Source organism: Manis javanica, chromosome 2 (assembly GCF_040802235.1).
Source record: "Manis javanica isolate MJ-LG chromosome 2, MJ_LKY, whole genome shotgun sequence".
In the NCBI taxonomy this organism is placed as follows: domain Eukaryota; kingdom Metazoa; phylum Chordata; class Mammalia; order Pholidota; family Manidae; genus Manis; species Manis javanica.
Window position 1 is genome coordinate 35,254,458 of NC_133157.1, and position 24,357 is coordinate 35,278,814.

Below are 24,357 nucleotides of genomic sequence, written 5' to 3' on the forward strand. Positions count from 1 at the left end.
AAAAAGAATAAAATACCTAGGAATAAACCTAACCAAGGATTTGAAAGACCTATACCCTGAAAACTATAAGACACTCTTAAGAGAAATTAAGGAAGATACCAATAAATGGAAATACATCCCGTGTTCATGGATAGCAAGAATTAATATTGTCAAATTAGCCATCCTGCTTAAAGCAATCTATAGATTCAATGCAATCCCTATAAAAATACTAATGGCATTCTTCAATGAACTAGACCAAATCGTTCTAAAATTCATATGGAACCACAAAAGGCCTCGAATAGCCAAAGCAATCTTGATCAGGAAGAATAAAGCTGGGAGGATTACGCTTCCCAACTTCAAGCTCTACTACAAAGCCACAGTAATGAAGACGATTTGGTACTGGCACAAGAACAGACCCATAGATCAATGGAACAGAATAGAGAGCCCAGATATAAACCCAAGCATATAGGGTCAATTAATATGCGATTAAGGAGCCATGGATATATAATGGGGAAATGACAGACTCTTCAACAACTGGTGTTGGCAAAACTGGACAGCTAAACATGCAGAATGAAACTGGATTACTGTGTAAGTCCATAGAAAAAGTAAACTCAAAATGGATCAAAGACCTGAATGTAAGTCATGAAACCATAAAACTCTTAGAATAAAATATAGGCAAAAATCTCTTGAATATAAACATGAGCAATTTTTTTCTGAACATATCTGCTCAGGCAAGGGAACAAAAGCGAAAATGAACAAGTGGAGACTATACCCAACTAGAAGCCTTCTGTACAACAAAGGACACTATCAGTAGAACAAAAAGGCATCCTACAGTATGGGAGAATGTATTTGTATAATTGTATATCTGACAAATTGTTAACATCCAAAATATTTAAAGAACTCACATGCCTCAACACCCAAAAAGCAAATAACCCGATAAAAAAATGGGCAGAGAATATGAACAGACACTTCTACAAAGAAGAAATTCAGATGACCAACAGACACATGAAAAGATGCTCCACATTGTTAATTATCAGGGAAATGCAAACTAAAACCACAATGAGATATCACCTCACAGCAGTTAGGATGGCCAGCATCCAAAAGACAAACAACAACAAATGTTGGCGAGGATGTGGAGAAAGGGGGACTATCCTACACCTCGGGTGGGAATGTAAACTAGTTCAACCATTGTGGAAAGCAGTATGGAGGTTCCTCAAAAAACTCAAAATAGAAATACCATTTGACCCAGGAATTCCACTTCTAGGAATTTACCATAAGAATGCAGTAGCCCAGTTTGAAAAAGACAAATGCACCCCTATGTTTATCGCAGCACTATTCACAATAGCCAAAAAATGGAAGCAACCTAAATGTCCATCAGTAGATGGATAAAGAAGATGTGGTACATATACACAATGGAATATTATTCAGCCATAAGAAGAAAACAAATCCTACTATTTGCAAGAACATGGATGGAGCTAGAGGTTATTATGCTCAGTGAAATAAGCCAAGTGGAGAAAGACAAGTATCAAATTATTTCACTCATCTGTGGAGTATAAGAACAAAGCAAAAACTGAAGGAGCAAAACACCAGAGACTTATAGAACCCAAGAATGGACTAATAGTTACCAAAGGGAAAAGGACTGGGGAGGATGGGTGGGAAGGGAGGGGTAACTGGGTGGGGAGAAAGGGGGCATTATGATTAGCATGTATAATGTGGGGGGAGGCAGGTGGAGGACTGTACAACATAGAGAAGACAAGTAGTGATTCTACAACATCTTACTACGCTGATGGACAATGACTGCATGGTGAATGTGGGGGGAACTTGGTGATGGAGGGAGTTTAGTAAACATAATGTTCCTCATGTAATTGTAGAGTAATGACATCAACAAAAGAAAAATACCAGGAACAACAAATGCTGGCAAGGATGCAGAGAAAGGGGAACCCTCCTACACTGCTGGCGGGAATGTAAATTAGTTCAACCATTGTGGAAAGCAATAAGGAGGTTCCTCAAAAAACTAAAAATAGAAATACCATTTGACCCAGGAATTCCATTTCTAGGAATTTACTTACCCAAAGGAAACAAGATCTCAGACTTAAAAAGACAGATGCACTCCTGTGTTTATCTCAGCACTGTTTACAATAGCCAAGATATGGAAGTAACCTAAGTGTCCATCAGTAGATGAATGGGTAAAGAAGATGTGGTACACATAAACAATGGAATATTATTCAGCCATAATAAGAAAATAAATCCTACCATTTGCAACAACATGGATGGAGCTAGAGCATATTGTGCTCAGTGAAATAAGCTAGATGGAAAAAGACAAGCATCAAATGATTTCACTCATAGGTGGAGTATAAGAACAAAGAAAAAAAAACTGAAGGAACAAATCAGCAGACTCATAGAACCCAAGAATGGACTAACAGTTAACAAAGGGAAAAGGACTGGGGAGGATGGGTGGGAAGGGAGGGACTAGGGGGAAAAAGGGGCATTACGATCAGCAGACATAATATAGGGGGAGAACGGGGAGGGTTGTACAACAAGGAGAAGACAAGTACTGATTCTATAGCATCTTACTACGCTGATGGACAGTAACTGTAATGGGGTATGTGGTGGGGACTTGATGATGGGGGGAGTCTAGTAACCACAATGTTGCTCATGTAATTGTAGATTAATGATAGCAATATTTAAAAAAAAAAGATGTGGTACATATACACAATAGAATATTATTCAGCCATAAGAAAAGAAATCCTACCATTTGTAACAACATGGATGAAGCTAGAGGGTATTTTGCTCAGTGAAATAAGCCAGGCGGAGAAAGACAAGTGCCAAATGATTTCCCTCATTTGTGGAGTGCAACAACGAAGCAAAACTGAAGGAACAAAACAGCGGCCAACTTACAGACTCCAAGATGGTTACCAACGGGGAGGGAAAAAGGGATTGAGGGGTAGTACGATTGGTACACATGGCATGTGTTAGGGTGGGGAAGATAGTGTAGCACAGAGAAGACAAGTAGTGACTCTGTGGCCTCTTAGTATACTACGCTGATGGACAGTGACTTCAATGGGGAATGGGGGTACTTGATAATATGGGTGAATGTAGCAACCACAATGTTTTTCATGTGAAATCTTCATGAGTATATATCAGTGATACCTTAATAAAAAATAAAAAGAAATGGTAATTACATGAAGTGATGAAAGTTTAATTAGCCCTACTGTGCTTATCATTTTACAACATGTAAGTGTATCAAATGAGCACATTGTACACCTTAAACTTACACATGTCAATTATATCTCAATAAGGCTGGTGGGAAAAAAAGAGTAGACCTGTGCCCAAATACCCCAGATGTAAGACATAGATTCCTAGAGTATTTACTAAAAGGAGTAGTGAAATCACAAAAGAGTACTAAATATTTGACCATATACAAATTGTAAAATTCTATATGCCAAAAAATCAGAAACAAAATTAAAAGGCAAATAAATATTTGATATAAATACAAAAGCCAATATCCTTCATATATAAGAAAAAATTACAGTAAGAACATATAACATGAGCCCAATCCTCAATATTTTTTAAGTGTACAGTATAATATTGCTAACTATAAGCATACTGTTGTACAGCAGTTCTCCAGAACTTATTCATCTTGCATAACTCAAACTTTATACTCATTGAACAGCAACTCTCCATTACCTCTTCCCCCTTAGTTCCTGGCAACTACCGTGCTACTTCCTGCTTCTATGATTCTGACTATTTTAGAAACCTCATATAAATGGAATCATGCAATATTTGTCCTTCTATGACAGTTTTATTTCACTTAAAACACAGATCTTAATAGAAAAATGGGCAAGATATAAGCAAACATTTCATAGAAGAGAGAAGAGATGCTAATATGCATGCAAAATGATTTAACTTTAAAACAGTAGAATATCTTTATTTACCAATTACCAGACAAAATAATGATAGTTAATTGTGGTGAAGACAAGAAAAATAGGTTTTTCCATACTTTATGAATGTACATATATTTCAGTACAATCTTCATAATGAGCTGAGAAAAAATACATATATGTCAAGTCTTAAAAATGTACAAATCCTGGAACTCCACCTCAAGGATTCTATCCTAAGGACATTATCAGAGATGTGGACAAATATTTTTGCATAAAGATATTAATCTCAGCATTTTTTAGAAAAGTGAAAAATGATTAAAAACAACCCCAAATGTCCAATATTTGGATTAAGTAAATTATGGCACATTTAAATAATGGATTTCTTATACAGCTATTAAAATTTGACTTTCAAATATCCCTGATGAAAACAGATGCAAAAATCCTCAACAAAATATTAGCAAACTGAATTCAACAACATATTAAAAGGATTATACACTATGATCAAGTGAGATTTATGTCAGGGATGCAAGAATGGCTCAACATTCACGAATCAATCAATGTGATACACCACATAAACAAAATGAAGGATAAAAATCATGATCATTTCAAGAGATGCAGAAAGAGCACCTGACAAAATTCAATATGTATTTTTGATAAGAATTCTCAACAAAGTAGGTATACGGGGAATGTACTCCAACATAATGAAGGGCATGTATGATAAGACCACAGTTAACATCATATTCAATGGTAAAAGCTGAAAGGCAAGGGAACAAGAAAAGGATGTTCACTCTCACCACATTTATTCAACATAGTATTGGAAGTCCTACATATTGCAATTAGGCAAGAAAATAAAAGGCATCCAAATTGGGAAGGAAGAAGTAAAACTATCACTATCTGCAGATGAGATATTACATATAAAAAACCCTACAGACTCCACCAAAAAACTGTTGGAACTAATACATGAATTCACTAGAGTTATAGGATACAAAATCAATATACAGACATCTGTTATATTTCTATACACTAATAACTATCAGAAAGAGAAACTCAGAAAATAATACCATTTACAACTGCATCAAAAAGAATAAATTTTCTAGGTATAAATTTAACAAAGAAGGTGAAAGAGCCTGTACACTGAAAACTATAAGATGATGATGAAAGAAACTGAAGACAACACAAATAAATGAAAGGATATTCTGTGATTATGGGTTGGAAGGATTAATGTTGTTAAAATGTCCATACCACCCAAAGTAATGTACAGATTCAATGCAATCCCTATCAAAATTCCAATAGCATTTTCCACAGAAATAGAAGAAACAATTCTAAAATTTGTATGGAACCACAAAAGCCCCTGAATAGCTAGAGCAATCCTGAGAAGGAACAAAACTGGAGGCATCGTGTGCCCTGATTTTAAACTATATTACAAAGCTATAGTGATCAAAACAGTATGGAATTGGCATAAAAAGAGACACACAGATCAATGGAACAGAGTCCAGAAATAAACCCACACATGTATGATCAGTTAATTTATGACAAGAGACAAAAATATACAATGAGGAAAAGGTAGTCTTTTCAATAAATGGTTTTGGGAAAACTGGACAGCCACATATAAAAAAATGAAACTGGACCACTACCTTACACCATACACAAAAATTAACTGAAAATGGATTAAAGACTTGAATGTAAGACGTGAAACTAAAAAACTCCTAGAATGAAACGTAGTATGCTCCTTGACATTGGTCTTGGTGATGAGTTTTTTTGGATGATACCCAAAGCAGTCAACAAAAACAAAAATAAACAAGTGGGACTACATCAAATTAAAAAGCTTCTGCACAGTAAAAGAAACCAACAACAAAATGAAAAAGCAACTTACTAAATGGGAGGAAATATTTGTAAATCATATGTTGGATAAGAGGTTAATAACCGAAATGAATGAAGAACTCATACAACTCAATAGTAAAAAAAAAAAAAGCAAACAATTTGATGTAAATATGGGTATTTTCCAAAAGAAGACACACAGAAGGCCAACAGGTATGTGAAAAGGTGCTCAACTACCCTAATCATCAGGGAAATGCAAACAAAACCACAATGAGATATGACCTCACACCTGTTAGAATGGCTATTATCAAAAAGCCAAGAAATAACAAGCTGTTGGCAAGTATGCAGAGAAGAGGGAACCCTTGTGCACAGTTGGTGGGGATGTAAGTTGGTGATGCTACTATGGAAAACAGTATGGTGTTTCCTCAAAAAATTAAAAATACAAGTATCATATGATTTAGAAATTCCACTTCTGGGTATTTATCTGAAGAAAACAAAAGCACTAACTCAGAAAGACATATGCATTCCCATGTTCACTGCACCATTATTTATAATGGCCAAGATATGTAAACAACCTAAGTGTCCATTGATGGATAAATGAAAAAAGAAAATGTGGTGTATATATACAATGGAACATTATTCAGCCATGACAAGGAATGAAATCTTACCATTCGTAGCAACATGGATGGACACCGAGGGCATTATAAATGAAGTAAGGGAGACAAAGACAAATACTATAATACCATATGATCTCACTTATACGTGGAATCTAAAAAAAAAAAAAGCCAAGTTTGTAAATAGAAGAGATTGGTGGTTGCCAGATGCAGTGATAGGGGGTGGGTGAAATGGGTGAAGGAAGTCAAAAGGTACAAACTTCCAGTTATAAAAGAAATTAAGTCATGGGGATGTAATGTTCAGCATGGCAACTATAGTTAATAATGCTGCATTGTATATTTGTAAGTTGCTAAGAAAGTAAACCTTATATTCATTATAAGAAAAATTTTGTAACTATATATGGTGATGGATGTAAACTTACTGTGATCATTTTGCAGTATATACAAATACTGAACCTTTATTTTGTACACCTGAAACTAATATACTGTTGTATGTCAATTAGATCTTAATTAAAAAATAAAAATTTTAAAATTTGGTTTCCAAGAACTATTTTAATTTCTAAAGGAAGAAAACTCAGTGTGGCAAACCCACATAACACTCTGAGAGAGCGACACTACTTGGCTTTCAATTCTTGGGTCTTGTGCACTGGGGCTCTTTCTTTTTCTCCCACCTACCCCCAAAGAAAGCCTTTACATTGAGCAAATCTTAGAACCACTGATTAAGAGGATGAATTAGAGCTCAAGTCTAAGAGTAGTTCTATTCAAAGTATGGACCAAGAACCAGCAGAATTAGCTTCACCTGGGAATTTGCTAAAAAGGTAAATACTTGGGCTCCAGGTCAGACTTGCTGAATCAAAACTTCAGGGGTGATCCAGGTGATTTTTATGCATCCATAAGTTTGAGAAGCATGCATCTAGAGGAAATTGGGCAGAGAGGCCAAGGAGACTCAAAGGGAAGAAGGTGCAGAGCCCTCCAATGTTCAATGTGTATATTTTAAAGGCATATATATTAAATACTCTAGAAACATGGATTTTTCTTTTTAATGTTTTAAACTAGAAAGTATGGCTAGAAAAAATTCTGGATTCTGGGCTAAAAAACGTAGACAAGCTAGCACAGGTCTTAGATTAAAGGGCAAAAGGGACCTATAATTCATTCCTGTTTCCACACAACTCACTAAGGCTATGGGCTTCACACAGGAATTTGCGAACCATACATATGTAGAACAAAACATATTTTGGTTTTATTTATCTTAAGCCATGATTGGCTACTGGAGGGTGGTCAACTGAAGATGATAGGATCTCAAATCCAACAATTTCTTCCAAATTTTTCTACTTTGGAGTCATAACTCATCAGGAGAAACATCTTTTAAACTTTCAAACTCAGTAGCTTTACAGAGCCCCCTCACAGGGACTGTTAAAGGGAGCTGAAGGGGATGGAGATGAGAGGAGGAACAGAGAGATGAACAGGCTAGACTCTACTTTCCCCAAATCCTTGCCTTCAACAAAAATAGCTCGGATTTTGTCTTGTGTCCACTTTTCTGTGGAATATTTAAATGAAGTGCTCCTCTCTAAAAAAATGCTTGAAATTCTCTGTTCTTTACTACAGATTCTCACAGTCCAAAACAAAGCCAAGGCTGTCCTTTATTCTCATGAGATCAATGATCCTTGTTAACTATCTATTACCACCACTTGGTCATTGGAAAGGACTCACAAATGCATAATAGGGCAGGTGGGCCTGCTTCTAGGCCTCCCTTCTCCAACCACTATCATTAGGGATGAACAGACTAATAATGTCATAGGTTGCTGTGTTAGATACTGGGCAAAGCTCATTATATAAATCAGTCTATAAAATGAAACAGACACCACACTATCTATGAAGTTAAGTATAGCTATAAGGATAAAATAAGGAAAATATTTTAAAAAACTAGAAAAGCTCTTGAACAACCAAGTAAGAGGTGTCCTTCAAAGTAGACACCTTGGGACACTTAATTCATTCCAGTACTGCTCCTATTCAAAACATTTCTAGAAATCCTCTTTTGAAACTGTAAAAAACCTACCAAGCAAACTCACAAAATTGGAAGACATAATCAATTATTGTTTTACGCCACCAAATTTTGGGGGGGGGGTTTATCATACAGTAATATATAAGTGAGATAGAAATGTTTAAGACACTATGCTTTGGGAGATGTTTAAAAGGAAATGATTAACCTTATAGAAAAACTCTAGCTATCCAGAACCCTCAGAAAATAGGTTGGTCTGGATACCAAAGTATGGCTGTATCCTTAAACAGAATGCAATACTTTAAATAACAAGAAAATAATATTTCAGAAGAGAAACATCTCCAAGATGAATGGGATCAGCAGTACGTCCCCTTTGTCTTTGTGAGTTTTTGCCTTTTAACTTGGAGTCATCTGAACCCCATCTATACTTTAGGAATACTCTGCTCTCTTTTTTTCCTTTACCTGAGCATAAATAAAAATAAGTTTCCATTTTTCTCTAAGCACATTAAATATAAGGCTATATTTTCTTTTGTAAAAGAACTGTACAAGAAAACAAAGGAAGTACAAAAGTATAAAAGCAGATCAACAGGTTAAATATAGATTTTAGGATACTAAGATTAACAAGTTAAGTATAGACTTTGGATCCTAAGATAACTAAAGTCTAGCCAGAAGTTGGCTGGTCCTGTTTTTCTTTTCCACCCAGTTATCAATCTGTTGTTCTTGACTAAAGGACCTCGTACAAGTAGTCAAAAGACAACAGACATTTCACAGCTCACCTGTCTCATTTTCCTAGGAAAGATAAAATGAGTATCTTATTAAACCAACAATTTCAGAGAACAGGATTTTTCTTTAAGTTTCAAAATTAATTTAACTTTAGGTATTTTGGGAAAACTCTTTTAAAATGTACACTTATACTTACACACTTTTTATATACAGTACATGGGTTATAACTTGGTTTTTTTTCTTGATGAATCACTGTTAACACTAATTAATATACTAAGCTAAAATACAGTTTTGTTCTCAGTGTTTGTCAAGGACTTGCATACCAAATCATTGAACCGGTAAAGCTGTGTGTTAAGAGTAAATACAGTTCACCTTTGCAATTTCTATTCAATATAGTCTTAGAAGTCTTAGTTACAGCAGTTAACTAAAAAAAAAGAAATAAAAGACATCCCATCTCTGTTTGAAGATGACATGATCTTATATGTAGAAAACTCTAAAGATTCCTCCCCAAACCTTTAGAACTAATAAATGAATCTGGCATAGTTGCAGGACACAAAATCAACACAAAAATCAGTTGTGTTTCCATACACTAGCAATGAACAACCTGAAAAGGAATTTAAGAAAATTCCATTTACAGTAACATAAAAAAAACATACTTAGGAATATGCATAACCAAAGAGATAAAGACTGTACACTGAAAACTATAAGACAATGATGGAGAAATTAAAGAAGACATGAATGGAAAGATTGTGTTCATGGATTGTAAGACTTAATATTGTTATGATGTCAAACCTGCAATATTTGACAACTTAGATATTTTGCTAAGTGACATAAGCTAATCACAGAAAGACTAATACTGCCCAATTCCACTTACATGAGGTATCTACAATAGTCAAATTCATGAATCCAAGAGTGGAATGGTGGTTGCCTGGGGTTGGTGGGGAGGGAAATGGGGAGTTGCTATTCAATGGGCATAAAGTTTCAGTCAAACAAGATGAATAAGCTTTAGAAATCAGCTATGTATCTATAGTCAATAATATATTACACACTTAAAAATTTGTTAAGAGAATAGATCCCATATTAAGTGTTCTTTCCACAGTAATGAAAAAAGTTGTTAATACTACCCAAAGCAATCTACAGATTGAAAGCAGTCCCTATCAAAATCCAAATGACATTTTTTACAAAAGTAGAAAAACCCATCCTAAAATTCATATGCAATCTCAATGGATCCTGAATAGCTAAAACAATCTTGAAAGAGAGCAAAGCTGGAGGACTGACATTTCCTGATTCCAAAACTAACTACAATGCTAGAGTAATCAAAAGAGTGTAGTACTGGTATAAAGATAGACATATAGACCAATAGAACAGAATAAAGAGTCTAGAAATAAACTCCGGTATATCTGGTCATACGGTTTATGATGAGAATGCTAAAACTATTCAACGGAGAAACAATAGTCTTTTCAACGAATAATTTTGGGAAAACTGATATACAATGCAAAAGAATAAAGTTGGGCCTTTATTTTACACTACATACAAAAATTAAGACCTAATCATAAGAGATATAACTATAAAAAACTTAGAAGAAAACAGGAGGAAAGCTTCATGCCATTGAATTTGGCAAGGATTGCTTGGATATCACATCAAAGCACAAGCAATAAAAGAAAAAAATAAATAAAATGGAGTTAACTTTTTGTGCATCTAAAGACTACCAACAGAGTGAAAAGGCAACCCAGAGAATGGGAAAAAAAATCTATTTGCAAATCATATATCTGATAAGGGAGTTCTATCCAGCATATATAAAGAACTTTTACAACCCAACAATGGAAAGACATATAACCCAGTTAAAAAATGGGCAAAGGATCTCAATAGACATTTCTCCAAAGAAGATAGAAAAAATGGCCAATAAGCACATGAAAAATGCTCAATATCACTAATCATTAAAGAAAACTGAAATCAAAACCACAATGAGATACCACTTCACACCCACTAGGATGACTATTACTTAAAAACAAAAACAAGTGCTGGCAAAGATGTGGAAAAATCAGAATGCTTTACATTGCTGGTGGCAATGTAAAATGGTACAGTCATAGTGGAAACCAGTTCCGCAGTATTACTGAAGTTCCTCAAAAAAGTAAATACAGAATTACCATATAATCCAGCAATTCCATTTCTGGTTATATACTCAAAAGAACTGGGAGCAGGGACTCAAACATATATTTGTACATCCATGTTCAGAGCAGCATTACTCACAATAGCCAAAATGTGGAAGCAACTTAAATGACTATCATCATATGAAAGAATCAACAGAATGTGGTATATACAGACAGACAATTAATACTATTCAGCCTTAAAAAAGAAGGAAATTCAGATACAAGCTATGAAATGGATGAACCCTGAAAACATTAGGTAAAATAAACCAGTCACAAGGAGACAATTACTGTATGATTTGACTTATATGAAGTACCTAGAACAGACAAATTCATGAAGAAAGGAGAATGGTGGTTGCCAGGGGCTTGGGGGAAGAGGGAATGAGGAGTTATTATTTAATAGTTATAGAGTTTCAGTTTCAGAAGATGAAAAAGTTCTGGAGATGGACAGTGGTGATGGATGGACAACAATGTCAATGTACTTAATGCCTCTGAACTGTACACTTGAGAATGGTTAAAATGGTAAATTTTATGTTATGCATATTTTATCACACACACAAAAAAAGTAAATACTACAAGAGAGATCCTGTATGAGTTATACTTTTTTGTTAGAATCCACCTCCCCACCCCTGTCCCTGGCTGTCTCTCTCAGAGCAATGTTGATACCTGGCCACTCAAATGAATGAGGGACTCATTTGACAGGAATTACAATATCATATGCCAATCTCTAAGTGGGTGTTTTCTGGGTAACCTCAAAACTGATCAATCTATCTCTACAGAGCTGGTCCTTACACTAACATGCAGTGAGCCATCTCAGTCAAGTGACTTTTAATAGGGTGCTCAGTCATTGAATATGAGTAACAGAAGGGTGACTTACTGTCCTGAGTTTGCAGAGAGAAAATTAGAACACATAAGCCTCTCCATGAACTAGGGAGCCAGATTTAGAAAACAAAAATACAGGACACTCTTGCTTATCTGAAATTCAAATTTAACTCGGCATCCTATATTTTGTCTGGCAATACTCTGAAATTTTGGAAGTTGACGTGAAATAAATGAATCCAGTGTGTTCTGGGGTTACTGAGATTTTACTTAACAGGGAGCCTAGACAGAGAAAAGTAGAAAAGCTCATTAAAAATACACTGGTTGCCAAAAAAATTAATAAATATAAATAAAAAGTATTGGCCTTCAGACACCATGCTTATGCTTAATCCAGCTCAGGAGCCCCTCTGTGTTTTGGATTTCTATGATCCACAACTTAATTTATAAAGTTAGATCAGAGGTGGGACAAAGAGTAAGTGAAGAAAGAAAAATTGAAGCTAGAAGTAGGTGAGAATATACCCAGCCTCCTGTTAGGCAGGCTTGGCCTCAAAAAGGGACTTTAACCATTTATCATAAAATTCAGAGGATATCAGATTTTGACCTGGCTCAAACAAAAGAGAAACAAAGGTGACAAGTGCGCTATGGCCATACAACAAGAGGGGCACAGGTTACCCAATGCTAGGCACAGTGGCGGGACCTCTCCTCCTTCCCCAAAGCCATAGCAATGCCTTCAACAAAACTCCAATGACTATTTTTACTTACTAATACTCTAAGCCCCAGTTACAATAACACCATTACTAGTCAGGTAACTACTTCTTAGCTTATAAACTCGTACAGCTTTTCCAGCCATTGTTTCATCACTCAGCAGTATCATCTACTTGCCCACAGAACCTGGGCCAAAACTGAGGTATCTGAACCCTATCATACCGTCAGGAATCTTAATCTGTTCAGGTCATCCTCCTAGGAATCAACATACACAGGTTTCAAGCTCACTGTTCTCTGAGAAGGCCATCTTTAAAAGGCCCCGGTTCTTGTTCATTACACTGCTCACATAGTAGTGATCCCTGTCTGTTTCTGGTCTGTTGAGATATAAATGGCCCACATGGCTTGGTACTACAATAGTATATACATATTCTTTAATTTATCACACTAGGCCTGTCTGCAGTCTCTGAAGTGGGAGGGTGGGCATATCCAGGAGCTAAGGGGTAAAACAACTAAGATCCTTCATTCCTCCAGCCTGTCCTGAAGCACCAGCTGACCAACTACACTGAGTCAGCTTGAAAGGCTGTGGCCAGCGTCCAAAATTTTTCCTCTGAGGGAGAAACGAGTCTCTAGGGCAAGAGGGGTGGGTCACCTGGGCAAAGTCCTTTCAGGATTATCTGGGCTGCACTAACCAATAAGAATTTCTGCAGCCCAGCCCCCTCCCCTTTTTTTTGGTAAACAGAACATAAGTGGAAAACAGCTGATACACAGAAGCTCTTGCGTAAATGGAATTAAATGCATGAAGTTACAGACTGAATATATTCCATTTTATGCTCCCAATATGAACACAAGTAATCCTCCAGATGCTTTTCCTTTTTTCCCCCTTCAAGTAACTAGAGACATCTTTACCCTGAACCATTGGCCTCACACCCTCGGCATTGGGCCCATTCTTTCATTTATCCACCCATGAAATACTGACTTGAGTGCAACCATGTGCCAGGCACTGTGCTGGGTGGTGGGGATATAAATGAATAGTGTGTGGTCCTTGCCTCCGGGAAAGGTTCCTCCCCACGAGCCGCCCTGACTCCAGATGAGTCAAGGCAGCCCTGGGCAATGGGGCCACTGTGCCCTTCGCAGCCGTAAGTGCGGTGGCACAGGGCAGGCAAACTGCCAGGCCAAAGGTTTTCCGGAGGTAAGACTGATGTGTGTGTGTGTGACAGAAGGGACCCGACTCAGGCAGATACCAACTTGGGAACCAAGGGACAAAGGGTCGTAGGGCGCGGAGGTCCGGCTGGGACTGGCTGTGCCAAAACCCCGCCGCAGTCTCGAGGCTGGGCGCGGACGGCCACGCTCCCCGAGGGCCGCCCCAGATGTGAGTACAACGGGTACTACTGGGCGCGAATCAGCTGACAGGGTGTCTCCGAAGGCACAACTGAGGAGGCGGTTGGGGGATCCGAGGTGCCATCCAAAGGGATGGGTGGTCCTCAGCGCTCGAGAGTTCAGCGGATGGTTAAGCGGAGAGCCAGGGGGAGGACAGAGGCGGCGGCCGGTCCACACGGGAGGAGCGGGCCGGGAGCGTGGGGCTGAAGCACGGGGGTGCGGACTGCGGGAAGGGCGGGGCGAGCAGGGCTGGCTAGGCGGGCAGAGGGCTTTCTCCTGAGGGATCATTTGGAACGTGAGGGCAGCGGGTTCCCGCACCCCGCCAGTTCCCGAAGAGGCGTCCCTACCTGGTTTCTCGCCTCAGTGCGGTCCTACGGCGCAGGCGGCGGCGGCGTTGGCGGTGGCGTTGGCAGCGCCGTCTCGTGCCTTCCCGGGGTCGCGCTGCAGCTGGGACGGGCCAGCGCCTCCCTCCTCCGCAGACGGGTTGGTAATGCCCGCTTCCCCCTGCAGCCGCGGCGCCAATGGTCCAATCTGGTTACCCTCTTGCGGCCCCTGCGGACGGTGCGTTGGTTCGGTCCGCGGGGCCCTGGATGCTCGCCCACCTGCCCCGGTCCGGCTGCGACGCTCGCTGGGAGTCACGCGCAGTGCTTTCCCGCGAGGGGAGCGGCGAGGCTCCGGCTGTGGCTCCGCCTCCTGCGGCCGGAGTCCCGCCCCCGCGGGGTGGTGCCCGGCGAAGCGCAGCTCGGGTGCCCTGGAGCCCGGGGAACCCTGGGGCGCAAGCTTACTGGCTTCGAAAACAGGTGCATTTCCACATCCGCCTTCAGCAGCAGTTCTCAACCCTAGACACCCCAGTAGAACCTTTTGGCGAAAATAGAAAATAAAAAACCAAAACAGAACTAAGGCCTGACCTCAGAGGAGAAGGACTGAATTGGAATAACTGGGGCAAGGTGGAGTGATGGTTGGGTGGCACCCAGGCTTTGATATTTTTTTTAAGTACCCCATCCCTAGCCAGAGTTAAGAAGCCCTGATAAAACTTAGAACTGACAAAGGCTACTTTGACCAAAACTTTGTCAGACTACTCTGAGTCCTCTGTTTGACTAGTCCTCTGCCTAACCCTGGGCTTTGCTCTCTGGTTTTGTAGAATCCCGTTTGAGCAGGAATCCTGTTAAGACAGTTTAGTGAAAATCCCTCATCCTTGGTATGAGACCACCCTCCATATCTTATCACCCTGGCTTGTCTTTAGCAAGAATTCTGTTCAGTTGGTCTAGAGCATTCTCTAGTGACTGCTATGGTCTGAGTGTTTGTGTCCCTCCAAAATTTGTGTGTCGAAATACTAACCCCAAAGGAGATTACATTAGTGGATGGGGCCTTTGGGAGGTGATTAGGTCACGAGGAGCGTGAAGAGATTAGTGCTGTCATGGAAGAGATCTCACAGAACTCCCTAGCCCAATCCAGGTGAGGATACAAGAAGTCGGCCACCAGAAGAGAGCCCTCACTCAACCATGCTGGCGCCCTGACCTTGGATTTCCTGCTTCCAGAACTGAGAAATAAATTTCTGTTATTTATAAGCTACCCAATTTGTGGTACTTTATTTTAGCAGCCTGAGCAAACTAAGACTGTAATTTTCCATCCACTTCTTCTTTGCTATAAATCCTGACTTGTTCTTGCTGGGCTCTGAGTTGAGCTCAATCTCTCCCCCTACTAGACCCCATTGAGTCTAGTGTGATGATAAATTGATTATTTCCTATACTTAACACCATGGTCCCCCTAGATAAAGTCTGCCTTACCACCTTTAACAGAGTCAAGAACAATTTTTTTCTTTAACAGAACTCATGTGCTTCCTGCTCATAGCTGGTAGGGTGCATGTGTAACACTGAGTGTCCTGTTGTCTCTGTCTTCTAGCCAAAGGAGGGTAGGGTAGGAGCACTCATTCATTCAGCAAATAGTTTTTAGAAGCCCACTAGATTCCATGCTCCATGAAAGAATTAGAGACTGAGACCCTGTGCTCTAGGTGTTCACAGGATTGTTAGGTGACAGTCAGGAAGCAGATAAATATTATACTGTGTCATGTATCTTAAGCTTCACAGAAGTGGTGTGAGCTGGGTTTTGAAGAATGAGTGGCGTATTAAGAGTGTGGAGGAATCAGCACACGCAAAAGAACAGAGGGGCAAAATACCATATAATTGAGGTGTGGGATGCAATGAAGAGTACTGCAGAGATGGTCAGAGGTGTGATGATAAAGAGCCTCCTATGATATATTAAGGAGTTGGGACTCGTTCTGTAAGCAGAGGAGAGACACTGAAGGTCTTTATGCAGAGGCAGGAATAGCAAATCAAATATGAATTTTAGAAGTAAAAGTCTGAGGGCTAGAACTGCCAGCAGGGGGAACCAATGAAAAGCTGTGTGTTTGTACAGTTAAATGGTTCAGTGTGGGGTCTTAACCCAAACTAGGCCAATTAGAATGCCTTCAATAACAATTTGGAATTGAGGAGAGAGAACTACACTCTTACTCCTGGTGGCCCTACTATGAAAGTTTCAGAGCTGCGAGTGACCATATTTTACCTGCCAAATAGCCTTAGTAGCCAAGAAAACAGTTTTCATCAATCCGTTGCACAGAGAGGAATGCAAGCCTGGACACTACCTTAGCTTCTTGGGGCCTTCTAGCAGTAGCTTCATGTTGTACTCAATGCCTAGCCTGATGCCCGTCCTGGGTTCATGACACATCCTTCTGGCCATTCAGAGTGTCATTTTTGGCTTCCGCAAGTATGGGTTACTTCCTGTTATCTGTATTAGGATAATTTTCAAAAAGGTAAAATCAGAGTCCTATACAAAAGCAAACACATATTAAACTAATGAGAAAACCATCAAGATACTAAAACTGGTTCAAATGAAGATTTGACTTTTAAAAATGTGTATTATCTACTAAAAAGAATTTGCATTACCAGAAACAGGAATCATTTGCATTGTTATGGGCAGAAACATTTCGCATTATTACCAATATTCCAACAGATTTGCACTTCAGAAATCTCACTTTAGTTGGAGTGTGGATATTGAATTAGAGAAAGCTAAAGAGACTAGTTTTCAGACTTTGTGCTAATTATGATGAGAAGTGAAAGGGTCTGAATTGGTGCTGTGGCTTAGGGGTTACAAAAGAGGATCTAGATAGATTTCAGAGATTTAGGGTGTAGAATCATTAGGACTTAATGATTAATTCAATGTGTTGTTGGGAGTGGAGAAAAAGGAGAATGAATAATGGTGATATAATGAGTTATAAGAAATACATATTTGGTCATTCATTTGACCAAATATATATTTCTCAGGTGTATTTGCTCTACATCCACAGTTCCCGAAAACACTGCAGTCTTACGGGTGAAATGGGTGTTTTGTCATGTTAATGAGAGACATTTGGAAGCCCCACACCCAAGGGCTGAGACTGGAGGCTGAATCAGCCAATGGCCAATAATTTAGTCAATCATGACTGTGAAATGAAGCCCTCACAAACACCCCTGAGAAGAGCTCTTTCTCTCTGCTCTACTGTGTCTGTACTGCTCTGTTGGATCCTGCTTCTTTGTCGGAGAGAGCTTCTGTGCTGGGGGAACCAGCACACCTCCACATGCCACTGAGCCAGGCCCCGAGCTCCATGAGTGAAAGGAAAGGAGCGACACATAGCAGCAATTCACAGGAGAGTTCCGCTTTATTAGGGAAAGGTGCTGGGTTATATAGGAAGGGGCATGAATTGATTGAGGTGTCACTTCTACGGGGCTGGTGGCTGTTGGCTAGGTGCTGGGATTGGGAGGGGGGCGAGAGGTGATTGGGCTTCAGGTGGCACCGGCGGGAACTGAGGACCCCGAAGAGAAGCCGGAAGTTCGCCATCTTACTGGTGGGGACCCTTCATTCCCCCCTTTCTCCTCTATGGGTTTGTGGACGTTGCTTTCTCTCTGGCTGCTTCCTGCTGAACAGGGGCGGAGAAGGGAGTGAGGGCTTGAGGATTGGGAGGAAAGGGTTGATAGGACTCCCTGCAGTAAGGACGAGTAGATGTGGACTTCTTCAGGTTTGGAAATCAATGAAGGTTCCCTGTAACCATAGGTTGGCCAAGAGGATATGGGTGTCAGGAGCCAGGCGTCTGCGGCTATTGTTTCCAGGAACAGTTTCCAGTGGAGAGAGGGGTCCATCTCAGCGTGTGGTGAGGAGGTCACGTGAGGGTGAGGGATCTTCTGTGGCCAGAAGCTGGTAGTTCCTGAGTAAAAGCTGGTTGAAAGCTTGATTAGAGATTTTTCCGACTTGGGATTTGATGAACTTTATTATACAGGGTAAGAAGAGACAGGCGAGAAGAATGATTATTATGGGGCCTGCAATGGGCCAGAGCCAGGTGAGGAGGGGGTTTGTTAGTATTGACGAGAATGGGTTGGAATTGGAAGCAGAGTGGAGACTGGAGGCAAGGTCGGTGAGTTTGGTAATGTCAGTTTCTACAATGCCAGATTTGTTGATGTAATAGCAGCACTCTTCCCAGAGGAAGACGCAGGTGCCGCCCTTCTCGGCTGTAAGCAGATCTAGGGCCCGCCGGTTTTGAAGGGTGACTTTAGCTAGCGAAGTGACCTGTCTTTGGAGAGAGGCTAGAGAATCGGCAGTGGATGTCAGGGCTCCCTCAAGTTTGGCGTTGAGATCTCTAACTGCCTATAGAGAGTGACTCAAGGCTTCTCCCGAAAACCCTGCCCCAATGGCTGAGGTGATCAAAGAGCTACTGACCATGATGGGAAGGAAAGCAGCTCTTTTTGTGCGCGAGGGCAAGGGAGGTTGGAGCTCAAGAAATTCTGCCATGCTGTAAAGTGTTAACTGTGGGATTAGGGTGACGAGAATGCAGGGTGTATCGGAGTTGAGAGGCAGTGAGTTGAAAAGACTGCTATTACACTAAAAGAAGTGTCCCGGTTGCGTAAAAGTCTTAGAGCTGGAGGTAGGGGTGTAGATAGAGAGGCAGTGAAGTGCGCTGGAGGGGGGTGGAGTTGGGCCTACACAGTGGTGGATGGTGAGATTATCTGCGCATTCTGGTTCCCATAGGGGTATGTCTGCCAGGGGGCAGAGGGGTTGTCTTTCTGCATGGAAGGAGTAGTTGGAAATATTAAGGGGCACGGCGGCCAGCAGTGGGCGCTGTAGTGATGCGCACAAGAAACAATTGGCTGTGTTAAGGGTGTGGTTGAGAAAGATGGTGGTGTCCTGAATGAGCTGTAATGAAGAGTAGGAGAAATGGGAAGAGGGGTGGGGATAAGAAGATGTAAGAGGCGCTATCAAGAGTTTGGATAATGACTTTTTCGGAATGTCTGCTATCTGATGCAACTTGAGAGATCTGGGAATGAGAGGGAACATACTTTCGAGAGATATGAAGGGTACTGTGGGGGGTCGAGGACTCCCCGTAGTAAACTGAGGCTGTGACTCTGGCAGCCCATCGAGAGTCCCAGGGATCTGGGATTGATAAGGAGAATGAGCTGTTGGGATATTTCATGAAACGGTTGGAGGAGTAATACTGTGGGTACTGGAAGTTACCTATGTAGTGAATGGTGCAAGACTAGTAGGGACATCTCCCGTAGGTGTCTTGCCATCGCCTGCAATAGGCTTGTTTTTGGTCATAGAGGAAGCAGAGGTAGGGAGAATAAGGGTAGCTGCTAGTGAACACTTCGGTGGAGGGAGGAAAGTGGAGGTATAAAGGCTCAGAGCAGCTTTTCAGAGGGCAGTCTGATGTGGCAATGAGGGCAGTAACTTTTGTTTGATGCTGTGTGTAAGTCTCTCTGACTTAGAATTGCCATACAAAGGAGGCTGGGGTGGTGGGGAAGATAATAGGAATGAGGAAAAAAAGGCGAGAGAGCAGTAAAGGAGGAAAAAGTCATGATTCGGGTATGGATGGCAAAGGGGGTGAACGGGATTTTGGAGGAAAGAGGACAGTAAGGTCAGGAGTCTGGAGGGAGGGAGAGTCTGTAAACTTTTGTAGGTTAAGAGATCTTTTAGGTGATGTGGGGACAGAATGGTAAGGGGCGCCCTGAATGTCAGTTTATGAGCTTCTTCCTGCAAGAGCTGTCTAGCGGCTAATGCTCGTAGGCAGGGGGCTCATCCCCGAACTGTGGGGTCTAATTGCTTGGAGAGATAAGCTACTGGGGGGCAAAGGATGGGCCATAATATTGGCCTAGGACTCTTAGAGCTTGACTGGACCTCTCATGAATGTATAATGAGAAGGGCTTCGACAAATCAGGAAGATGGAGAGCTGGGGCTTCCACAAGGGCTTGACAGAGCTTAATGAAGGAGTGTCGGGGTGAGGAGGATAATGGTTTTTTAGGGGGGCTCTTGCTGAGGTTGTATAGGGGTCTTGCCAACAGGGTGCAGGGAGAAGTTAGGGATCTACGTTCTAAAATATCTAGCTAGGCTTAGAAAGGGCCTAGAAAGGAAAGGATTTTTGTCTTGGTTTTGGGAATGGGCAGGTCAGAGAGGAGCCATTTTCTGTCTAAGGTAATGGACTTTCTTTGTTGAGATAGAAGGAATCTGAGGTAAGTGATAGGAGGGGAAGAGATTTGAGCTTTGACGGGGGATACTCGGTAACTTCTGGAAGCTAGAAAGTTAAGTAGGGAGGCAGTGTCAAGTTGAGACTGTTCCCACGAGAGACTGCAGAGTAGAAGATTGTCTATGTATTATAAGGTGGACTTGGAGTGATCATGATGAAACTGTTTGAGGTACTGAGCTAGGACCTGTCTAAAAATATGGGGACTATCTCGGAAGCTTTGTGGCAAAACTGACCAAGTGAGTTGTTTAGAATGTCTTGTGTATGGGTCCGTCCAGGTGAAGATGAAAAAATCTTGGGAGCAGGGGTCTAGAGGGATAGAAAAATGGGTCTTTGAGATCTAGGACTGAGAAGTGGGATGCTGAGGCTGTATGGATTTGGAACTAAGGGATGGATAGGGACAATGGCTATGTTGATGAGGCGAAGGTCTTGGACAAGGCGGCAAGATCCATTGGTTTTTTTAACAGCTAATATGGGGGTATGTCTTTGAGATCTAGGACTGAGAAGTGGGATGCTGAGGCTGTATGGATTTGGAACTAAGGGATGGATAGGGACAATGGCTATGTTGATGAGGCAAAGGTCTTGGACAAGGCAGAAAGATCCGTTGGTTTTTTTAACAACTAATATGGGGGTATTAAATGGGGAGTGAGTGGGTCTGCTTGAATGATGGGTTGGAGGCCTATGAGGGCTGAAGTGGTTAGGGGGTATTGGGCCTGACAGATATACTGAGAGGGGTCACATAATTTGATAGAGGCAGGGGGACATAGGGCCACGGAGGGGCTTGTAATGTCCCAAACTTTGGGATTTACAGGGTGTATGAGGGCAGAACCGGAGCTTTCATTGGGTAGAGGGGGGTCGTTGGCTATGAGGGCCATCAGAAAGGGAGTACTGGGGGCTGTGGGAGTGGATATAGTTATGGAAACGTGGAGGAGGGAAAGGATGTCTCGTCCTAGTAAAGGGATGGGACACTGGGGCATAACCAGGAAGGAGTGGGAGAAAGGTATGGGATTGTCTTGGATTGTGCATAAAAGGGTGGGTGGGGGGTTTAATGGGAAAATCTGTTTACCTCCTGCTCTGACTATAGGAGCAATGGCTGGCGTGGTAGGGCCCCGGTATTCTCACAAGACTGAGAAGGTGGCTCCTGTATCTAGGAGGAAGGAGATGGGGTGACCGTCTACTGTTAGAGTAACCCTGGGCTCCTGTTTGGTGATGGAAATGGTCGGGCGAGAAGCCCCCGGGCCCCATCAATCTTCTTCTGCCAGCCCCACTACGGCGGGCTTAGGATGGGGGTTGTTCGTCCAGCCTCCCCTTCGGGTGGTTGGGCAATCAGACCCGCAGTGGCCCTTTTTGTGGCATCTGGGGCATGGGGTGGTAGGAGATCTGGGGGAGGGGCACGCCCTTGACCAATGTCCCTCTTTTCTGCACTTGAAACAAGCTCTTGGGGGGGCTTGTTTGTAGAGGGGCGCCCAGGTTGTGGTTTTATCAGCTGGGCCAACATCTGGAAATTGGCCTGATCAGCCTTTTGTTTACGGCATTCTTTCTCCTCCTCCCGCTTATGGAAGACTTTAAAGGCCACTGTTAGGATCTCAGTCTGTGGGGTAGCGGGGCCCTGTTCTAACTTTTTGAGTTTAGCTTTAATGTCGGGGTAGCCTTGAGCTAGGAAGTATGTCATAAGGACATGTCTTCCTTCAGGTGTTTCTGGGTCCAGGCTGGTATACTGTAATAGGGCTTGAGTGAGTCTGTCTAAGAACTCGGAGGGGATTTCATCTCTCTTTTGAATTATGTCTTGGAGCTTTTGAAAATTGACTACTTTACAAGCTGCCCTTTTTCAGACCTGCTATTAAGCAGGAGGCAAAAATATCTCAAGAGCGGAGACTCATGGCGGTGTTATAATTTCAGTGTGGGTCTTGTTTGGGGACAGCAGTGGGGCCAGGGGGATAAGTGGGGTCAGTCCTGTGGGTTTCAGTAGCCTGCATTTGGGCGAAGTCCTAAACTCGTCTACGCTCTTCAGGGAGGAGAGTATTGGCCAGGAGCATGAAAATGTCATGATGTGTGAGGCTGTAAGACTGGAGGGTCTATTGAAACTCCCTGATGTATGTCATGGGATCAGTGGAAAAGGAACTTGGGCGTTTCTCTAGTTGGGCTAAATCTCTTAAGGAGAAAGGGATGTGAATGCGCACGCTGCCTTTGGATCGTGCTACCTCCCGGAGGGGGGCGATAATTTTGGGAGGCTCTCGGGACTGAGTCTGAGGGGGACTGAAAGGTTCTGGCTCAGTCTGTGGGGGAGTGACGCGGTCTAGCCGTGCCTAGTCGAGCAGGTCCTGAAGTGCAGAAGGGGGGCAAAGAAAATAAAGAAAGATAGAATCGGACCCACATGTCACCAGCTAGCAGCCCAGCTGCTTACTTCTGCCGCTCTAGTTGGGCTTGAACTCATGACTCTGAATTAAGAGTCCCATGCTCTACTAACTGAGCTGCAGCAGGGCTCTAGTTAATTGCTTATGGAATACGTAAACAGAATGTTCTTTGTTCTCCATTCCTGCCACATCTGCAAGTGGGGGAAGGGCATATTTAGAAGCAGGGGCGGTGTTTCTACACATCTTCAAGGTCTCCCTATTTTCAGAGTGAGGAGTCTTGGCAAGATATGTTTTTGTGGACAGATAACTTCTAAGGACTGCACCGGTTGTTCTCTAGCTTGTGCCTTCCCATGCTGCGTTCAGACATGGGGGAAGGTGCTTTCCCATTCTCCCTACAAACATGTGAGAAGACAAAGGCGGTCCCTAACAGGGGAGAAACAGGTGATGAGGGCAAAGACGGAGGAGGCTCTTGGGACCTAGTTAAAGGGGGGCTGAAAGGCTCAGGCTTAATCTGCAGGGAATGAAGGTGGAGGAGGTGAGATGGGGGAGGAGATGGTTGGGGAGGAAGGGAGAAGGGCTGTTGTAGGAGAAGAAGGGGAAGGGAGTGAACAGGAGGCTTCTGCGGGGGCGGCGGCTTGCAGGCTAGGAGAACTTGGGAGGGGGCGGGGAGAGGAGGAGGCGGAAAGCTTCGATATAGGGAATCTCCTTCCATTTTTTCAGGCGCTGGCAGTAGTTAAAGATCGCGAGTGATGTTAGGATCAAGAGTTTCCCCTGCAGGCCATTGGTTTTTATTGTCTAGGGGGTATGTCGGCCAATCTTGGGAGCAATATTTACGGAGAAGTTTTGGTTTTATATCAGGCATCAGGGAGAGGGTAGCCAGATGCTTAAGCAGGCATTCAAGAGGTGAACTTTCAGGGAGGGATGAGGAGGCTCCCATGGCTAAAGGACAGAGAAGGAGACAAACAGGGGAAGATGAACGGAGATCCTCGGACTGGAAGCAGACCACAAGGAGACAAAGGGCGTCCCCGATGATCCTTGGTGGTCTGCGGAAACTCGTATACGAGTCGGAATTTCTTGGGAAGTGTGGGTCGTCACCCAGACTTCCCTAAGAAGGCAGAGTGCCGGAGTCACGAGGTACCTAGCGCTAGGCGTTTTCGACGGACGGAGCAGAAGGAGGAGGGGGGGAAAGGGAGCGTTCTCATCCACAAAGGAGTCACCTCGTTTATGGCTGTTGGAGGGGGGTGCCTGAGAGTCGGCCGCAGCCGTGAAGGCCTGAGGCGGGGATTTATGACTGTCGGAGGAGGGGCCTGAGCGTCCGCCGCACCCGTAAAGGCTTGAGGCGGGGATTTATGGCTGTTTGCGGAGGGGCCTGAGGCGGGGAGAGTTCCCTCCTCATCCCC

General features: G+C 42.3%; 1 protein-coding gene and 1 long non-coding RNA gene across 5 annotated transcripts in view; one reads left to right on the forward strand and one right to left on the reverse strand.

Annotated features, from left to right (window-relative positions):
* The window catches only part of RUSC2 (RUN and SH3 domain containing 2), an 80,766-nt gene extending 66,054 nt beyond the window's left edge, over window positions 1-14,712 (reverse strand). For 3 of the 4 annotated variants that reach the window (XM_036996568.2, XM_036996569.2, XM_073227792.1), the window contains exon 1: window positions 14,410-14,712. The gene's annotated coding sequence lies outside the window, so the exon portion shown is untranslated. The remainder of the gene's footprint in view (window positions 1-14,409) is intronic. The other variant, XM_036996567.2, reaches the window with a different exon arrangement.
* Window positions 14,713-14,735: 23 nt separating this feature from the next.
* Window positions 14,736-15,634, forward strand: LOC140847450 (uncharacterized). The gene is made up of 2 exons (XR_012127450.1): window positions 14,736-14,862; window positions 15,448-15,634. It is a non-coding gene; the product is annotated as an uncharacterized lncRNA (long non-coding RNA).
* The last annotated feature ends 8,723 nt before the right edge of the window (window positions 15,635-24,357 follow it).